The following is a 19,484-nucleotide window of genomic DNA, read 5'->3' on the forward strand; positions in this document are numbered from 1 at the left end:
GTTCTCCTTTATATCACAGGGGCTGGAAGCCTGGGAACTAAATGTCATATATTCAGTTGCCAGCAGGATAGTGGGTAGGGTTTCGTTTAGAACACAGAGATATGCTCATGCAAGACTCTGCTAGCGTTAGCAGAGAGGTGGGCTTCACAAAAGGGGGTTTTAATAATAGCTTCCATGTTCCCTTGAAATCCACTCCCCTGGGGCTGCAAGGATCTATGTAGGCTGGCTCTGAGTTCCTGACAGTTTCTGACCTATGGGTAGCATTAGAATCTCTCTGTCTCCTTGGATGGACCATAGGACCATTGTTGTCCTCTTGACTTTTGCTCCTTCATTCCTCTCAGTGATTTTTGTAGGCAATTCCCTCCCCCTATTAAGTCTTGTTCTGTTTGAGATACCTAGAATGATTTCTGTTTTCCTGCCTGAACCCTGACTGATGTTGTTGCTTTTCTCTGAAAATTGATCTTGACTCCCCAGTCGAGGTGATGCCTCTAAGAGATGCAGGTAGTAAAATGTCAGGAATTAAATTTAGAAATTCTAATTCATTGACAAAGTTTAATTTCAATAAGAGTAACAATAACAATGAAAAGCAAAAGCCATTGCCATTTCTAAATGGCAAAGAAAGTACTTTTTACAATAAAAGAGTCCTCTTTTTTATGACTCTTTTACTGCCTCAAAAGTCAACCTAAAACCACCTAGAATGATTTGTTTATTCCCCCCCCAAAAATTCATACAGTGAAGTCTTAATCCTCAATATTATGGTATTTGGGGGTGAGACCTTTGGGGGGTAATTAGGTTTAGATGAGGTAATGAGGTTGAAGAACTTATGACGGGACTTATAAGAAGAGGAAGAAACCAGAGCTCACTCAGTCTCTGCCATGTGAGAATACAGCAAGAAGGTGGCCATCTGCGAACCAAGAAGAGAGCTCTCACCAGACACCATATCTGCCAACACCTTGATCTTGGACTTCCTAGCCTCCAGAACTGTGAGAAATAAATGTTTGTTATTTAAGCCACCCAGTCTATAGTATTTCATTATAGATTCCCACACTAAGACAAATGTAATACTAAAGCCCATGTTCTTAACCAGGAAATTGTATCCACTACATAGCATGTAACTGAGAACCGCTGTCACCCACTGGGGAGATAACCTTGGGCCACACTCATACCTATGCTCAGTCTCCAGCATCAGTGCCATCACCATGGAGAGATACCATATCCTATAACAACTCTCCTTAAAATCTTGCTTCCTTGACCACAGAAGACATTAACCATGTGTTAACATAATCATTCCCATTTCTGGAAACACAGATGTAAATGTTGAAAGAATCTACAGTTTCAAAATAAGGCTGAAGCTAAGGTGGCCCCACTTGATCTTAATTGAAATAAGTATGTGGTAAGTGCAATTCCCAGCAGTCATTCTGAAAACCATGCAGCACAAGAAGATTTTGTTTTCATCTAATTTAGCAAATCTTAACTAAAAATACCCCAAGAGTCCCACTCACCCAGGAGAAAGTCAAGGGGTGGGGCCCTTCTCTAGAGAAGGGATTGAACAGAGATATGGTCAAAGCCTCCTGTCTTGCTAGGCTCCTTCCCTAATGAGACACAAAGCAGATGGATAAAGCAGCTGGGATTAGAACAGAGTGTTCTTTGAGGCTTCAGGCTCTGTGTTTCCACAGCAACATCATACCTGGAGGGAAGCAGCCTTGTGATGAAGCCCGGCACGTCTGTCTCCATAACGACAAGATCATGGCAACTTGGCCATGACTCCTCCCTCTTCCTCCTCAGCAGTGACCACAGTAACAATGCTACACACCCTCAAGTTCCGGATAGGCAAGTGTCCATCTCTGAACTTCTTTGATGGATGTCTCCGTCAGCTTCCCCAGATGCAGACATTGAGATGAGGATCTGTGAGCAAGTGATCTTTTTAAAGAAGTACTCCCAAAGAAAACCAGGAAGAAATATCACCACTTCGGAAAACAGTTTCATGGTTTCTTACAAAACTAAACATACTCTAACCATATGATCCAGAAATCACATTCTTGGTATTTATCAAAAAGGAACTGAAAACAGGTCCACAAAAAAAAACCTGCACATAGATATTTATGGCAGCATTATTCATAACTGCCAGTATTTGAAAGCAAACCAAATATCCTTCAGTAGGTGAATGGATAAACTGTGATACATCCAGACAATGGAATATTACTTAGTGCCAAAAAGAAATGAGCTATCAAATCATGAAAAGACATGGAGGAAATTTAAGTGTATATTATAAGCCAATTTGAAATAAACCAATCTGAAATCTCTACATACTATAAGTGTCCAACTATATGACATTCCAGAAAAAGCAAAACTATGGAGACAGTAAAAAGATCAATGGTTGTCAGGAGTTAAGGGGGAAGGAAGAATGAATAAGTGGAGCCATAAGATTTTCAGGGCAATGACTACTGGAAATTTACCAAAAAAAATACAAAAACACTAGTTCAAAGGGATACACGCACCCCTGCATTTATTGCAGCATAATTTACAACAGCCAAAGTATGGAAGCAGCCTAAGCACCCATCAGTACATGAATGGATAAAGAAAATGTGGTGTGTGTGTGTGTGTGTGTGTGTGTGTGTGTGTATACACACACACACACACACGAATAATACTCAGCCATAAAAAGGAGTGCAATCTAGCCATTTGCAACAACATTCATGGAGCTAGAGAGTACACATCAGTCAGAGAAAGACAAATACCATATGATTTCACTCATATATGGAATTTAAGAAACAAAACAAATGAGCAAAGAAAAAAGAGAAACCAAGAAACAGGCTCTTAACTATAGGGAACAGAAGGTTACCAGGTTAGGGGATGGGTGAAATAGGTGAAGGGGATCAGGAGTACACTTATCATGATGAGCACTGAGTAATGTATAAAATTGTTGAATCACTATATTGTATACCTGAAACTAATATATCACTGTGTGTTTTACTAGAATGTTTTTTAAAAACTGAATTAACTAATTAATTTTAAAAATGCGTTTGTCAATTAAAAAGGAAGGAAGGAAGGAAGGAAGGAAGGAAGGAAGGAAGGAAGGAAGGGAAAGAAAGAAAGAAAGAAAGAAAGAAAGAAAGAAAGAAAGAAAGAAAGAAAGAAAGAAACGAAGGAAGGAAGGAAGGAAGGAAGGAAGGAAGGAAGGAAGGAAGGAAGAAAGAAAGAAAGAAAGAAAGAAAGAAAGAAAGAAAGAAAGAGAAAGAAAGAAAGCGAGCCACCAGAGTTAATTCTGTGACATTATGTGTGCGTAAATGCTGGGAAGAGGTGCAGCAGTATCCCAGGGGGGAAAAAAAGAATTCTAGGGCAATGAAACTATTCTGATTGATACTATACCTGAGATACATGTCATTATGTGTCCAAACCCACAGAATGTACAACACATGAATGAACCCTAATGTGGGCTCTGAGTGATAATGATGTGTCAGTGCAGCTTTATCAGTTGTAACAAATGCACCACTCTGGGGGGGGGGGGGATGTCAGTGATGGGGAAGGCTATGCCTATGTGAGGCAGGGAATATATGAGAAATCTCTGTACCTTGTGTACAATATTTCTGTGAACTTAATACTGCTCATAAAAATAAAGTCTATTTTTAAATAAATAAAGTCTATTTAAAAACAAAAACAGGGAGCCTGGGTGACGGAGTTGGTTAAAGCTTCCCACTCTTGGTTTTGACGCAGGGCTGATCTCAGGGTCATTGGGATGGGGCCCTGTATGGGGCTCCATGCTATCAGGGAGTCTGCTTGAGTTTCTCTCTTTCCCTCTCCTTCTGCCCCTCCTCACCATGCTCTCTCTCTGTCATACGCACACATGCAAATAAATAAATGAATCCTTGAAAAAAAGAAAGAAAGAAAAGAAACTATAATTTATAGGGGAAAAAATTGAAGAAATCCTTGTAAACTAGGATTAGGCAACAAATTATTGGAATCAACACCAAAAGTACAATCCATAAAAGAAAAAAATGATAAATTATACTTCATCAAAGTTTAAAATTTTTGTTCTGTGAAAGACCTAGTAAAGAAGAAAAAAAAAATAAGCTACAAATTGGGAGAAAATATTTGAAAATCACATATCTGACAAAAGACAAGTGCCTAGGATATATAAAGAACACACAGAGCTCAACAATTAAAAAACTATCCAGTTGGAACACGGGAAAACGACATGAAGAGATATTTTAACAAAGAAGATACACAAATGACAAATAAATGAAAAGATGTTCAGTATCATTAGCCAGGAGAGAGAGGTAAGATGGTGGAGGAGTAGGGCAGCCCTAAGCTTGCCTTCTCCCTCAAACACAGATAGATAAATACCAAATCATTCTGAATACCCAAGAAATCCACTGAAAGTCTTCGAGAACAAAGCTGCGTATCTACAAACTGGAAAAATGACCCGTGCAAGGTAGGAACTGTTGAGAGTTGGTTTATGGTAGAAAAGCGCTGTGGAAGCTCCCCAGAGGAGGGAGCGCTGATCGCAGAGGGAGCAGCGAGAGAGAGGAGGAGAGAGAAAGCACGGGGCGGAAGAGTGAAAACAGGCACAGGGGACTGCACAAGAAAACCATTCCCCCAAAACCATTAACAGGGAAAAAGGAGAAGGTTACAATACCGCCAAGTTTTTATCAACAGAGAAGCACAGTCTGAAGTTTCGGAGGTCATGCCTGGGGAGCTCCGGTGGGGGAGTAGGGTAGAACCCCAGCAGCGGGCAGCCTGAGGATCCCCAGACTCGCACGGGGACAAAGCGGTTCCCCTGCTTGGAGTGCATTTGGTAGAGATGATACGGCCTCTCTGCAGGCAGAGGGCCCCGCGGGCACCATTGAGCAGCCCTGCTCACCAGAGTAGGAACAAAGGCCGGCTGAGAGCAGCAATCCCGGTCTGGCACCGGCTGTGTTGCGATTTACCACAGACGCCAAACCGCTGCCTGGCCGCGCAACTGTTTTCTGAGACTGGCTGACACTGGCCACAGCTTGGAGTGCATCTGGAAGAGGTGGCACTGGCCTCTCCACAGGCGAAGGACCCTGCGGGTACCACTGAGCTGCCCAGCTCACCGGTGTAGGAATAGAGACACCAGCTGAGGGCAGCAAACGCTGGCGCCCCCGTGTGTTGTGATTTACCGTAAACCAGCTGCGCCATCCGCAACTACCTTCTGGGACAAGCCAGCACCAGCCACAACACAGCGACACCCTGCCCCAGAAGATCAGTGTGGGTCTGTGCCTCTGGGGTCTCTGAAGCGTGGGGTTTTGAAACACAGCCGCACCTGAGATAAAACACAAGAGTGCCCTGCCATTTGACAGGTGGACAGCTCGCACACAGGGATCTGGCGGCAACCAGGGACACGGGAGAGCATTGTGTGTGTGTCCGTGAGAGCTTCCTGAAGCGGGGTGGCGCACATTTTCCACTCTGAAGGCAAGAGAAGGGGTGAAGCCATTTTCTCCCCACCAGCCAGCTTGATCCACCTCGGTGAGCTAAACAGCACCACCAAGTGGAGACCGGAACCACTACACCATGCCCCACGCTCCCGTGCCTTGCAGAGACACCTCCACTAGGGGGCGTCCACCTGAGAATCAGAACAGAGGGCCCCTCCCCCAGAAGACCCGCACAAACCCCTTCCCCACACCAAGTGTACTGACTAGAGAGTGCTGCAGAGCTTTAGCTGGTAGGGGAAACAGGTTCTAGCGTCCTTTAGATTTTTTTGTTTCTTTGTTTCTTTTTTGTTTTTGTTTTTTTTACGGGGGAATACAGAAAGAGAAATTTTTTTAAAAGATTTTATTTATTTGACACAGAGAATATCTGTGAGAGCACACAAGCAGGGGGAGCAGAAAAGGGAGAAGGAGAAGCAGGGTCTCTGCTGAGCAGGGAGCCTGACACAGGGCTCGATCAGGACCTAGGATCATGACCTGAGCTGAAGGCAGACGCTTTACCAATTGGGCCACCCAGACACCCCCAGAAAGGGCAATTTTTAATTTTTTAAATTTTATTTTTTATATTTTTTACTTTTTAAATTTTTTCTTTTCTTTCTTCCTACCATTTTTCTATCAAGTTTCTCATAACAAGCAGACCAAAACACACCTAGGATCTAGCTTCCTTTATTTTATTTAAAAAATTTTTATTTTATTTTATTTTGCTTTTTCCCCCTTCAAAATTTCAAGACAGAGGAATTCACCCAAAAAGAAAGAACAAGAAGAAATGACGGTCAGAGATTTAATCAATACAGATATAAGTAAAATGTCTGAACTAGAATTTAAAACAATTATAAAGATACTAGCTGGGCTTGACAAATGCTTAGAAGACACTAGATAATCCCTTACTGCAGAGATAAAAGAACTAAAGTCTACTCAGGCTGAAATTTAAAAATGCTAGCATACAAGATGCAAACCAAAATGGATGCCATAAAGATGAGGAGGACGAAGCAGAGTAATGGATCAGTGGTATGGAAGATAAATTTATGGAAAATAATGAAGCTGAAAAGAAGAGGGAAACAAAGGTGATGAATGACAAAGGTAGACTTAGGGAACTTAATGACTTACTAAAATGGATAACATTCGTATCATAGGAGCCCCAGAAGATGAAGAGAGAGAAAAGGGGGCAGAAGGTTTATTTGAGCAAATTACAGCTGAAAACTTCCCTAATCTGAGAAAGGACAGACATCAAAATCCAAGAAGCACAGAGAACTCCCATTAAATTCAACAAAGGCTGACCAACGCCAACGCATATCACAGTTCACAAAATACACAGAAAAGAATCCTGAACGCAGCAAGGGGAGAAAGTCCTTAACCTACTAGGGAAGACAGATCAGGTCCACAGCAGATCTGTCCACAGAAACTAGAATATACAGCAGGATACATTCAACGTGCAGGATATATTCAACATGCTGAATGAGAAAAATATGCAGCCAAGAATACTTTATACAGCAAGGCTGTCATTCAGAATAGAAGGAGAGATAAAGAGTTTTCCAGACACAAAAATTAAAGGAGTTCATGACCACTAAACCAGCACTACAAGAAATATTAAGGGGGACTCTTTGAGGGGGAGGGAGACCAAAAACGACAAATACTAGAAAGGACCAGAGAACATCACCAGAAACACCAATTCTAGAGATAACAAAATGACACTAAATTGATATTTTTCAGTAATCACTCTGAATGTAAATGGACTAAATGTTCCAATCAAAAGACAGGATATCAGAATGGATTAAAAAAAAAACAAGATCCATTTATATGCTGCCTACAAGAACCTCATTTTAGACCTAAAGACACCTGCAGATCGAAAGTGAGGGGATGGAAAACCATCTACCATGCTAATGGACATCAAAGGAAAGCCAGAGGGCCCATACTTATATCAGACAAACTTGATTTTAAAACAAAGACTATAACAAGAGATGAAGAAGGGCATTACATTGTAATTAAGGGGTCTATCCATCAAAAAGATCTAACAATTGTAAATATTTATGCCCCCAACTTGGTAGCACCCGATTATACAAATCTATTAATAACCAACATAAAGAAACTCACTGATAACAATACAATAATAGTAGGGGACTTTAAACCCCACTTACAGCAATGGACAGATCATCTAAGCAGAAGATTAACAAGGAAACAATGGCTTTGAATGACACACTGGACCAGATGGATTTAACAGATATTTTCAAATGCACTGGGTGTTATACACAAATAATGAATCATGGAACATTACATCAAAAACTAAGGATGTACTGTATTGGTGACTAACATAACATAATAAAAAATTATTATAAAAAATAAAATAAGTACAAAAATAAAAAATAAAAAAACATTCCATCCTAAAACAGCAGAATACACATTCTTTTTGAGTACACACAAAAATAGAATAGATCACATACTGGGTCACAAATCAGGCCTCAACAAATACAAAAAGATTGAGATCATACCTGCATATTTTCAGACCACAACACTATGCAACTTGAAGTCAACCATAAGAAAAAATTTGAAAAGACCAAAACTGGGCTAACCAGGAAATTAAAGAAGAAATAAAGAAATACATGGAAGCAAGGAAAACACAACAGTCCAAAACCTTTAGATACAGCAAAGACAGTCCTAAGAGGGAAGTATATTTCAGTACAGGCCTACCTCAAGAAGCAAGAAAAGCCTCAAATACACAACCTACCTTACACCTAAAGAAGCTAGAAAAGGAACAGCAAATAAAGCCTAAAGCCAGCAGAAAAGGGGAAATAATAAAGATTAGAGCAGAAATAAATGATATAAAAACAAAAAACAGCAGAACAGATCAACAAAACTAAGAGCTGGTTCTTCAAAAGAATTAATAAAATTGATAAATCCCTAGCCAGACTTACCAAAAAGAAGAGAGAGGCACCTGCGTGGCTCAGTTGGTTGGGCATTCGACTCTTGACTTCAGGTCGGGTCATGATCTCAGCGTTGTGGATGGGGCCCTGCATGGGCCTTGGCACTCAGTGTGGAGTCTGCTTGTCTGTCTTGCTCTCCCTCTGTCCCTCCCCCTGCTCACGTGTGTGCATGTGTGCTTCCTTTCTCTCTCTCTCTCTCTCTCTCTCTTTTTCTCTCTCAAATAAATAAATTAAAATTTAAAAAAGGAAAGAGAAAGAACCCAAATAGGTAAAATCACAAATGAAAGAGGAGACATAACAACCAGCACCGCAGAAATACAATTATAAGAGAATGCTATGAAAAATTGTATGCCAATAAACTGGGCAATCTGGAAGAAAAAGACAAATTCTTAGAAACTTACAAACCACCAAAACTGAAAACCGAAACAGGAAGAAATAGAAATATGAACAGACCCATAATCAGCAAAGAAATTGAATCAGTACTCAAAAAACTGAAAAAAACAAAAGTCCTAGGCCAGATGGCTTCCCAGGGGAATTCTACCAGACATTAAAAGGAGAGTTAATAACCTACTCTCCTCAAATGGTTCCACAAAATAGAGATGGAAGGAAAACTTCCAAGCTCATTTTACAAAGCTGACAGTACTTTGATTCCAAAACCGATGAAGACCCCAGTAAAAAGGAGAATTACAGGCCCATACCCCTGATGAACATGGATGCAAAAACCTCAATAAAATGCTAGAAAATCAAATTCAACAGTACATAAAAAGAATTATTCACCATTATCAAGTGGAATTTATTCCTGGCCTGTAGGGGTGTTTCGATATTCACAAATCAATCGACATAATACACCACATTAGTAAAAGAAAAGATAAGAAATATATGATCCTCTTGATAGATGCAGAAAATCATCTGACAAAATACAGCATCCATTTTTTATAAAAACCCTCAACAAAGTAGGGATAGATGGAATATATGTCAACATCATAATGGCTATATATGAAAGATCCACAGCTAATATCATCCTCGATATGGAAAAATTGAGAGCCTTTCCCCTACAGTCAGGAACAAAACAAAGATGTCCACTCTCACCGTTACTATTTAACATAGTACTAGAAGTCCTAGCCTCAGCAATCAGACAACAAAAAGAAAGAAAAGGCATCCGAATCAGCAAGGAAGAAATCAAACTTTCACTATTCACAGACGACATGATACTCTATGTAGAAAACCTGAAAGACTCCACCAAAAACTTGCTAGAACTCCTACATGAATTCAGCAAAGTTGCAGGATATAAAATCAATGTACAGAAATCTGTTGCATGTCTATACACCAATAATGAAGCAGCAGAAAAAGAAATCAAGGATTTAATCTCATTTGCAACTGCACCAAAAACCATAAAATACCTAGGAATAAGCCTAACTAAAGAGATAAAAGATCTGTATTCTAAAACTACAGAACACTTATGAAAGAAATTGAAAAGGAAACAAAGAAATGGAAAAGCATCCCATGCTCATAGACTGGAAGAACAAATATTGTTAAGTGTTTATACTAGCCAAAGCAATCTACACATTTAATGCAATCCCTATCAAAATACCACCAGCAGGGCACCTTAACTCAATCCATTAAACATCTGCCTTCAGCTCAGGTCAGATCTCGGGGTCCTGGGATCGAACACCATGTTGGGCTTCCTGATCAGTGGGAAGTCTGTTTCTCCGTCTGCCTCTGTCCCTCCCCCCCAGCTCGTGCTCTTGCTCTCTCTCCCAAATAAATAAAATCTAAAACAACAACAACATTTTTCAAGAGCTAGAACAAACAATCCTAAAATTTTTATGGAACTACAAAAGACTCCAAATAGCCAAAGCAATCTTAAAAAAGAAAAAACTGGAGGCACCACAATTCTAGATTACAAGCTATATTACAAAAATGTAATCATCAGGACAGTATGGTACTGGCATAAAAACAGACACATAGATCAATGGAAGAGAATAGAGAACCCAGAAATGGACCCACAACTACATGGTCAACTAATCTTTGACAAAGCAGGGAAGAGTAACCACTGGAAAAAAAAGACGGACTCTTCAACAAATGGTGTTGGGAAAACTGGACAGCAACATACAGAACAATGAAACTGGACTGATTTCTTACACCATACACAAAAATTAATTCAAAATGGAAGAAAGACCTACTGTGAGACAGGAAATCACTAAAATCCTAGAGGAGAACGCAGGCAGCAACCACTTTGATCTTGGCCATGGCAACCTCTTACTAGACATGTTGCCAGAGGTAAGGGAAACAAAAGCAAAAATGAACTATTGGGACTTCTTCAAGATAAAAAACAGCTGCACAGTGAAGGAAATAATCAACGAAACTAAAAGGCAGCCTATGGAATGGAAGAAAACATTTTCAAATGAAATACCTGATAAAGAGTTAGTGTCCAAAATCTTTAAAGAACTTATCAAACTCAACACCCAAAAAACAAATAATGTAGTTAGACAAATGAGCAGAAGACATGAATAGACATTTTCCAAAGAAGACATCCAGGTGGCCAACAGACACATGAAAAGATGCTCAACATCACTCACCAGGATGAGATATCCCCTCACACCTGTCAGAATGGCTAAAATTAACAACACAAGAAACAACAGGTGTTAGCGAGGATGCGGAGAAAGGGGAACCCTCTTGCACTGTTGGTGGGAAAGCAAACTGGTGTATTCCCCACCATACTGCTGGAGAACAGTAAGGAGATTCCTCAAAAAGTTAAAAACAGAACTACCCTACAATCCAGCAATCACACTAATAGGTATTTACCCAAAGGATTAAAAAATACAGATTCAAAGGGGTATATGCACCCCAATGTTTTTTAACAGCATTATTAACAATAGCCAAATACAGAGAGAGCCCAAATGTCCATTGACTGATGAATGGATAAAGATGTGGTGTATATATAAATACAATGGAATATATTACTCAGCCATCAAAAAGAATGAAATCTTGCCATTTGCAATGATGTGGATAGAGCTAGAGTGTATTATGCTAAGCGATATAAGTCAGAGAAAGACAAATACCATATATTACTCATATGTGGAATTTAAGAAAGAAAACAGATGAACATAAGGGAAGGGGGCAGAAAAAGGAGAGAGGGAAACAAACCATAAGAGACTCTTTACTATAGAGAACAAACTAAGGGTTGATGGAGGGAGGTGGATAGGGGATGGGCTACATGGGTGATGGATGTTAAGGAGGGCACTTGTGATGATCACTGGGCGTTGTACGTAAGTGATGAATCACTGAATTCTACTCCAGAAACCAATATTGCACTGCATGTTAACTAATTAAAATTTAAATAAAAAATATATCATTAGACATTAAGAAAATACAAACTGAAACCACAATGAGATATCCTTATGTACTTATCAAAAAGAGTAAAAATAAAAATAGTGAAAACATGAAATAAAATAGCAAGAATAAATTCTAAATAACAGTAATTATAACAGGTAAATTAAACTCTTGGTTTGGATGATCAAAACAAAACAAAACAAAAATCCAATAATTGTTGCTTAGAAGAGCTATCCTTAAAATGATGTGGAATGATTGAAAATAAAGTGATTATATACAACCTTTTTTATGCACACAGATGATTGACAGATAGATATAGATAGACAGATAGATAGACAGATAGATAATAAAGAATAAAATAAAATTCTCTTGTCAAGTTGAGCATTTGCATAGCCTATGCTTTAGCAATTCCCCTCGGAAGCATGTGCCCAGAAGAAACTCTTGCCCATGAGCACTAGGAGATACTCAGGAATGTTCACGGCAGCACTGTGTGTAATAGTAAAAAAGTTAAAATCCTTTGATAGAATGACATATTCGAATCATGAACTACTTTATTGAGGTAAACATGAATGAACTGCAATAACACAGAACGTGGATGAATACAAGAAGCATAATGTTAAGCAATAAAATAAGTCCATAAAGGCTTACACACAGCACAGACACTCTTTAAAAGTTTAAAACCAGCTAATGAAAAACAATATGTTTTTTACATATCATTGATACCTATATGTTTGTATGTGTATATATATGATAAAACAATTTTTTAAAGCAAGGCAATGATAAACACAAAATTTAGGATAGCTCTTACCTTTGAGAAAAACAAGCAAATGGTTCGGGAGGGGTGCTGAACAGAAGCACATAGATAGATGAATTATTACTGTTTGAGTTCTTGAGTCAGGTGGTGAGTTAAAAAATACTTTTTTTAATCTATCTTTTTAAAGGGATGAAAAAAGACAAACTAATCAGATATTAACCAGAAGAAGTCAGTAACAATCCTAAAACTAGACTAAGAAAGGATATGTAAGATAAAAAAACATCATATGGGATAAAGACGGGTATGATGTTGACATTAGGAACAAGAGATGGAGATATAATGATCATGAACATATATATTTTTTTAATGTAGGCTTTAAAATATATGAATAACTAACAGAACAATGAAATAAATTAATCTTCTACTTGGAAATTTTTAAGTTACCATTTTCAGAAACTGATAACCAAAGGAGAAAAAGAAAGAGCAAAAGGGTAGCACATTTAATTCCCAAACTCAAACTGAAAAACATGTTACTAAAAATACATGCAAAATGTATATAACCCATTCCAAACCGAATTTGGGGCTTTTCAGAGCTGCTCTTTTTCTTTTCATACATTTTAACGTTTAGCCTTGAAAACCTAGAGACTCTTCTAACTCTGGTGAAAAGTCTTTGCAAGATAAGGAGCAAATATCTCCACTTCCCCCTGAAGCTGCCGGAAAAGCACAGAATATTCTGCATCATGAAACTGACCTGACAACTTTAAATCTAACAAAGATTTGTAAGACATCCAGATTTCAGAAACTGTTGTGATATCCTGGGGAAATAGTTCCTCATCACTAAGAGGCTTACAATGCTGACTGGCTGTTTTACAATGTGTTGCCCTGGTGATAATATTTAATATGGCATCTTAAAGATATACTTGTTGACTTTCTTTGTTAAGCCAGAAAGAGATCATTGGCACTTAAAGTGCCTAGAGAAAACAAGTAAAATGGCTTTTACATTTCCATTTTAGAGTTTGATTGAAAGTCTTGTCTTATTTAAATAAATGAATAGCACTTGGGTTAAACAGAAAATCATGAGGGAAATTATAAGCTACTTAGAACTGAATGACAAAGAAAGTACTATATATTAAAATCACCTAAATAATAGAGGGAAATTTGCATCTTTGAATATACTGAAAGAAGATTAAAAACAAATTAACTATTTCTCTTTTTCCTCTTCCTTTACCTTCCATTCTTTTTCCTTCTTTCCTTTCCTGAACAATTCAATCCTAAATGTATCAGATGAACCCACTTCTAAGATACGTGGGCATCTACGCCATAGGAACGGGGAGACGGTAAGCCAGAGCAGCCAAGAGCTCAGAGTTGGCATCTGAGAAAGGTAAGAAGGGTGTCCACACATGGTAGTGGCCCCAACTTGGCCAAGCAGGGTAAGAGTTCACCTCCACCCAGATGTCATGGGGAGTCAGAGCCCTAGCAGGGTGAGCAAGTCATCCCAATGGAAGGGAGAGCTGGCATGGGAGTTTGAAAGAATGGGTACAGTGAGGGCCACACAGGGGAGGGCATGGTGGCAGGGATGAGAAATTGAGTATATGCAGGGAATTAATCAAATAAGTAAATAAAGGGTGTCCCAAAAGTCTTCATACAATTTGAAGCTTTAATAACTTCAGAACCATAAATTCTACAAACATAACAAATTAGTTTGAATATTGAGTATTAAATTTTCTTCTATACTTACTTATATTTGTATACTTTGAGTGATACTTAATTTAAAATTTTGTTTCAATCTCTCCAATTGAATCTGGCAAATGTTGACTGAAACAGGATAAAATTTTAAATGTATTCTTCAAAATTCACAAAGATACACAAGTGTAAAATAAATTTAAATAATTATACTTTCAAATGAAGATAGAAGGGGGAAAAAACTAGGCTATACCTGCTAGGGTATATTGGAAATGAAGATATTGGTGCAAAATCATGGTTTTCAACTTATAAGTTCTGAAATTAATAGATGTGTGTGTATCCATGAGAGAGAGAGTGTGTGAGAAAGTGAGCAAGAGCAGAAAATACAAATACCCCCTAAAGTGTCCACTAACTGGACAAGAAGCAGTGTTACCCCAAAATCAATAGGCACTCCTGGCACTCAGATAATACCATTCTCCAGTAGAAGGAACCAGATCTTTTTGGAGAAAAGGCCAATTCAGGCTAGGACAGGGTAAATACAAAGTTGACCCTAGATCATATTGTTGAGCCAGAGAGTAAGTAAGGATTCAAAGAATGATGGGAACATGTTGAAAGAACACATAAGCTATCTCGAGAGAGCTTCCACTGACCAATTGCCACATTTGAGCACTGAAATAACTAATGATCGAGAAAATTATATCTCAATTAATAAATAGGCAGCATGACCCCATACTGATGTAAACAAATAAAATTGAAAGTTTGAGGGGAAATGGACTGTTTGCATAGCTTCAAAATATTTCCCCCAAAATATTTATCAAATAACATGGGAGAAAGAATAACTTCACAGTGAACAAGGGGGGCAGACACCACATAAATTGCACAAAGTTTACAAAATTAGTAACAGGACAGATATCAGGCATGTGCCACCCGGCAGGACCCAAAAGAGAACACAACACCAATTCAGTGGTGTTCCTGCCAAAGGTGCATAACCTGAATGTAATCATGAAGAAACATGAGACAAATTCAAACTGGAGGACGGTCTACAAAAACAAACAAAAAACAAAACACAACACCTGGCCTGTAATCTTCAAAAGTACCAAGAATATGAACGTCAAGGAAAAACTAAAGAACCATTCAAGACTATAGTTGACCCTTGAACAACACAGATTTAAACTGTGTTGGTCCATTTAGACATGGATTTTTTTTCAATAAATACAGTATAGTACCTTAAATGTATTTTCCTTATGATTTTCTCAGTAACATTTTCTTTTCTCTCGTTTATTGTAAGAATACAGTATATAATACGTATGACATAGAAAATACATGCTAATCAGCTGTTTATGTTATCAGTAAGGCTTCCAGTCAACAGTTCACAACTAGGAGTTAAGTTTGGGGGAGGGGGTCCAAAGCTGTACATGGATTTTCGACTGCACAGGCGTCAGCATACCTAATCCCTGCGTTGTTCAACGGTCAACTCTAAAGAGACATGACCATTGAATGCAGCACACACGGGACCTTTTTATTATAACAGAACATTATTAGGGGGCATCTGGGGGGGCATAGCTGGTTAAGCGGCCGACTCTTGGTTTTAGCTCAGGTCAAGATCTCAGGGTCATGAGAGCAAGCAAGCCCGCTGTCCGGCTCCACATGCAGCGCGGAGTCTGCTTAAGATTCTCCCTCTCCGGGGCGCCTGGGTGGCACAGCGGTTAAGCATCTGCCTTCGGCTCAGGGCGTGATCCCGGCGTTATGGGATCGAGCCCCACATCAGGCTCCTCCACTAGGAGCCTGCTTCTTCCTCTCCCACTCCTCCTGCTTGTGTTCCCTCTCTCACTGGCTGTCTCTATCTCTGTCAAATAAATAAATAAAATCTTAAAAAAAAAAAAAAAAGATTCTCCCTCTCCCTCTGACCCTCCCCATCTCTCTCTCTCTCTCAAATAAATAAATAAATCTTTATAAATAAATAAATAAATAAATAAATAAATAAATAAAAACATTGGGATCACTTGTGAAACTTGAAAGGAGTCTGAATTGAATGGTAGTAGTATCGCAATGTTGTTTTCATGAATTGGATAGCTGTGTTGTGTGTATGTTGGAGAATTTCCTTATTTCTTGGAAATAAATAGTTTGTAAGACTACTTATTTCCCTGGATCTCTGTCACCAAATAGGTGTTATTGACTTGATTTTTCTTTTTCTTTTTTTTTTTTGCAGTATGATAGATACTAAGTGATATTTCACTGTTACTTTAATTTGCATTTCCTGACTGCTTGTGAGTTCAATCGGCTTTTGTAAGATCATTGCCATTTGAGAAAAAAATATACACACACACATATACAATATAATTTTTGGATTTCCAGTCCTACTTGAGATAGATTCCATCCTTAGATTGTAGATTATTTTCCTGCAATTCTCTTGCAGATTTTTCATTGTGGTTTCTTTTCTTCATTTACATTATTAAATAATCTTAAAATTATATTTGTATGTGGTATAATATAGGTACCAAATATTACTTCTAGATTTTTTATAGATTTTGTTTTTGTTAAATAATTCTAACTTCTCCCAACATAGTAAAATACCAGTTTATTGCATTTTAAATGCTTTTATATGCTAAGATCTACTTCTGTACTCCCTTTTGACCCATGTGTCTATTTCTCTATTCCTATGCCAGTGCCATATTGTTTTGACTTGAAGACCTTTGTAGTATGTTCTAATAACTGATAAGAAAGTCCTTCCTTTGCTAGTTTATGTTTTCAAACTTTTTTTGACTATTATTAAGCACCTAGTCTTATCCTTAACCTTTAAAATAATTTTACACAGTCCCAAAGAGATTTTTTTAAAATGCCCTGTTGGTGTTCTAATCTAAATTTCATCAAATTTATATTAATTTAGGGGGAAACTAACATTTTTATTATATTGTCTTCTCATTTAAAAACATTTTCTTACCATTTGTTCAAATCCTGTTTTATGTCATACAGTAAGATTTGGTAGTTTTCTTCATATAGTTCTGTGCTTTTATTTTAAAACTTATTTCTGGGACACCTGGATGGCTCACTCAGTTAAGCATCTGCCTTCAGCTCAGGTCATGATCCCAGGGTCCTGGGATTAAGTCCCACATCGCATCAGGCTCCCTGCTCATCGGGGAGTCTGCTTCTCCCTCTCTCTGCCCCACCTCTCATGCTCTCTCACCCCCCCCCCAAATAAATAAAAATCTTTAAAACAGAAAAGATATAAACCTTTTTTCTAAGTACTATACTTTATAATGCTTGTCACTTATGTAAATGCTATTTTTACTCAGTGCTTATTATTAAAATAGAAGAAATGACTGATTCTTGCACAAGAATCTTGTAGCAGTTGTCTCACCAAATTTTCCTATTAATTCTTATGCATTTTTATTTATTGGTATCTTGGGTTTTCTAACTATGAAATCATATCATCAGCAAAAAGTAATAGTTCTCACTTTTTTTCCAGTATTTATATCAATTACTGTATTTTATTGCCTCACTATATTACTAATACCACCCAGTCAGTGTTAAATAATAATGGTGATAGTAGACATTCCTGATTAGTTTCCAATTTGAGGATTTTAGGATATTCACTGTCCAGTTTTAGTACCTAGTCTTTATTTTAATTAATTCTGTAGTAGAACTGGAAATAACCAGCCACACTAGTGATTCGTGTATAAACAAAGACAGGCCTCCAGGGGAGAGTCTATCATCAGGTTAAGCTGCATTCATCCCCTTGACCTTGCAGTTTTCTACTGTCAGGTAAGCAACTGAGCTCTCGAAACATCTATCACAGAAATTAGAAAAATGTCATGAGCATTTTGTAACATAAAGGAGTTTGGTGATTAACTTAAGAAAAACTTGTCTGGCTAGCTAGTTCTGGAAATTTATGGGTTAATTGGCCAGTTGTTTGCAGTCGGCTGGTTAGCAAGTTCGGAATATTTCTATATTACCATACAGGTAAGAAAGCTTAATTTTTAAAATAATGGGACAAATAATGGTTGTCACCTAAAATGTACCACCCCAAATAATTCCCTTCTGCTCCTATTTTACTTATAGTGTAATTGGGAATGGATGTGAACTTTTATTAAATATTCTTCCATATCTATTGAAATGATCATATGATTTGCTGATAGAATAAAGTACATTGCTACATTTCTTATTATTGATTATCCTTAAATTTCTAAAATAAAAAGACTTGATCAAATTTATTACTATTTTGATTCTTTTCCAGATTATTTTTGCTAATACTTTATAATTTTTGCATCTATATTCATAAATGAGATTTGTCTATATTTTCCCCCCTATCCTTCTCAGGTTTCAGTATTAAAGTTATGATAATCTCATAAAATCATTTGGAGACATATCTGTCTTTTTACATGCCTGGACTCATTTGAAAAACAACAGAATTATTCCTTTTTTAAAGATTAGATGATTGTTCTGAACCCATTTGTTCCCAAGTGTTTCGAATAGATCTGCCATCACTTTTCCATTCTCGTCAATAGTAGTTTTCCATGTGTTCTCTGTTCAATCTTGATTATTTATATTTTCCTGGAAAATAAACATTCCCTAGAGCTTTTCAAAATTTTTATAATGAAATCGCATCATCAAGAGTTAAAATGAGAGTAAGCCTCAGAAATGAGAGTCAAATAAAATGAAATGGGAAACTAAATAAAATAAGAGTTAGCCTCAGAAAACCAGCAGCGCCTCTCAGCTGTAAAAGCTGCTTCTCTCCATCATCCATCCGAGTTCCCACGGGCCTCAGTTTGCTGCCCTGGACTGGGAGGAAATGCAGCGGCCGTAAGCGAATTTCCACCAACCAGGTACTGGCCACGGGATCCTCTCAGGATTCCCATTCAAGCCACTCTAATCTCGTCCCTGGACTGTAACAGCCTCTCACTGGTCCCCCTGTGTCTTGCCCTACTGTGGTTTATCCTCCACACAACTATGAGAATATTCTTCAAAAGTATAAATTAGATGAACTCTCTTACTTGGAACTTTCCAAAGTCCCCCACCAAACCAGAAAAAATATCTGCACTTCTGACCACAGCATTCACAGCCCTATGTGAACTGGCCACCCTTGAAACTCTCCGACACATGTCATTCTGTTTGTACCCCCGCCACCATGCTCTGAGCACTCCGCCCTTTCTTTCTCTCTCAGAAGATGCCAGACTTGCTTCTGTCTCTTGCCCTTTCCATCTGCCATTCCTCCTGCTTGCAATGTGCTTCCTCCTTCCTGTTTTTCAGTTCTCACCTCAAATGTTCCCACCTCAGAAAGACCTGACCTGGCCACACAGCTAGAACCCCAGGCACTGTCCTTCCTAACACTGTTTTAGCTTTGTAACACTT

The 19,484-nt window shown here is 38.2% G+C and overlaps 1 long non-coding RNA gene across 1 annotated transcript in view; it reads right to left on the reverse strand.

Annotated features, from left to right (window-relative positions):
• Positions 1 to 673: 673 nt before the first annotated feature.
• The window catches only part of LOC130543220 (uncharacterized), a 38,599-nt gene continuing 19,788 nt past the window's right edge, over positions 674 to 19,484 (reverse strand). The window contains exon 3 of the long non-coding RNA XR_008958388.1: positions 674 to 1,905. This is a non-coding gene — a long non-coding RNA (uncharacterized LOC130543220). The remainder of the gene's footprint in view (positions 1,906 to 19,484) is intronic.

The sequence above is a fragment of the Ursus arctos genome, unplaced genomic scaffold (genome assembly GCF_023065955.2).
Source record: "Ursus arctos isolate Adak ecotype North America unplaced genomic scaffold, UrsArc2.0 scaffold_9, whole genome shotgun sequence".
Taxonomy (NCBI): Eukaryota; Metazoa; Chordata; class Mammalia; order Carnivora; family Ursidae; genus Ursus; species Ursus arctos.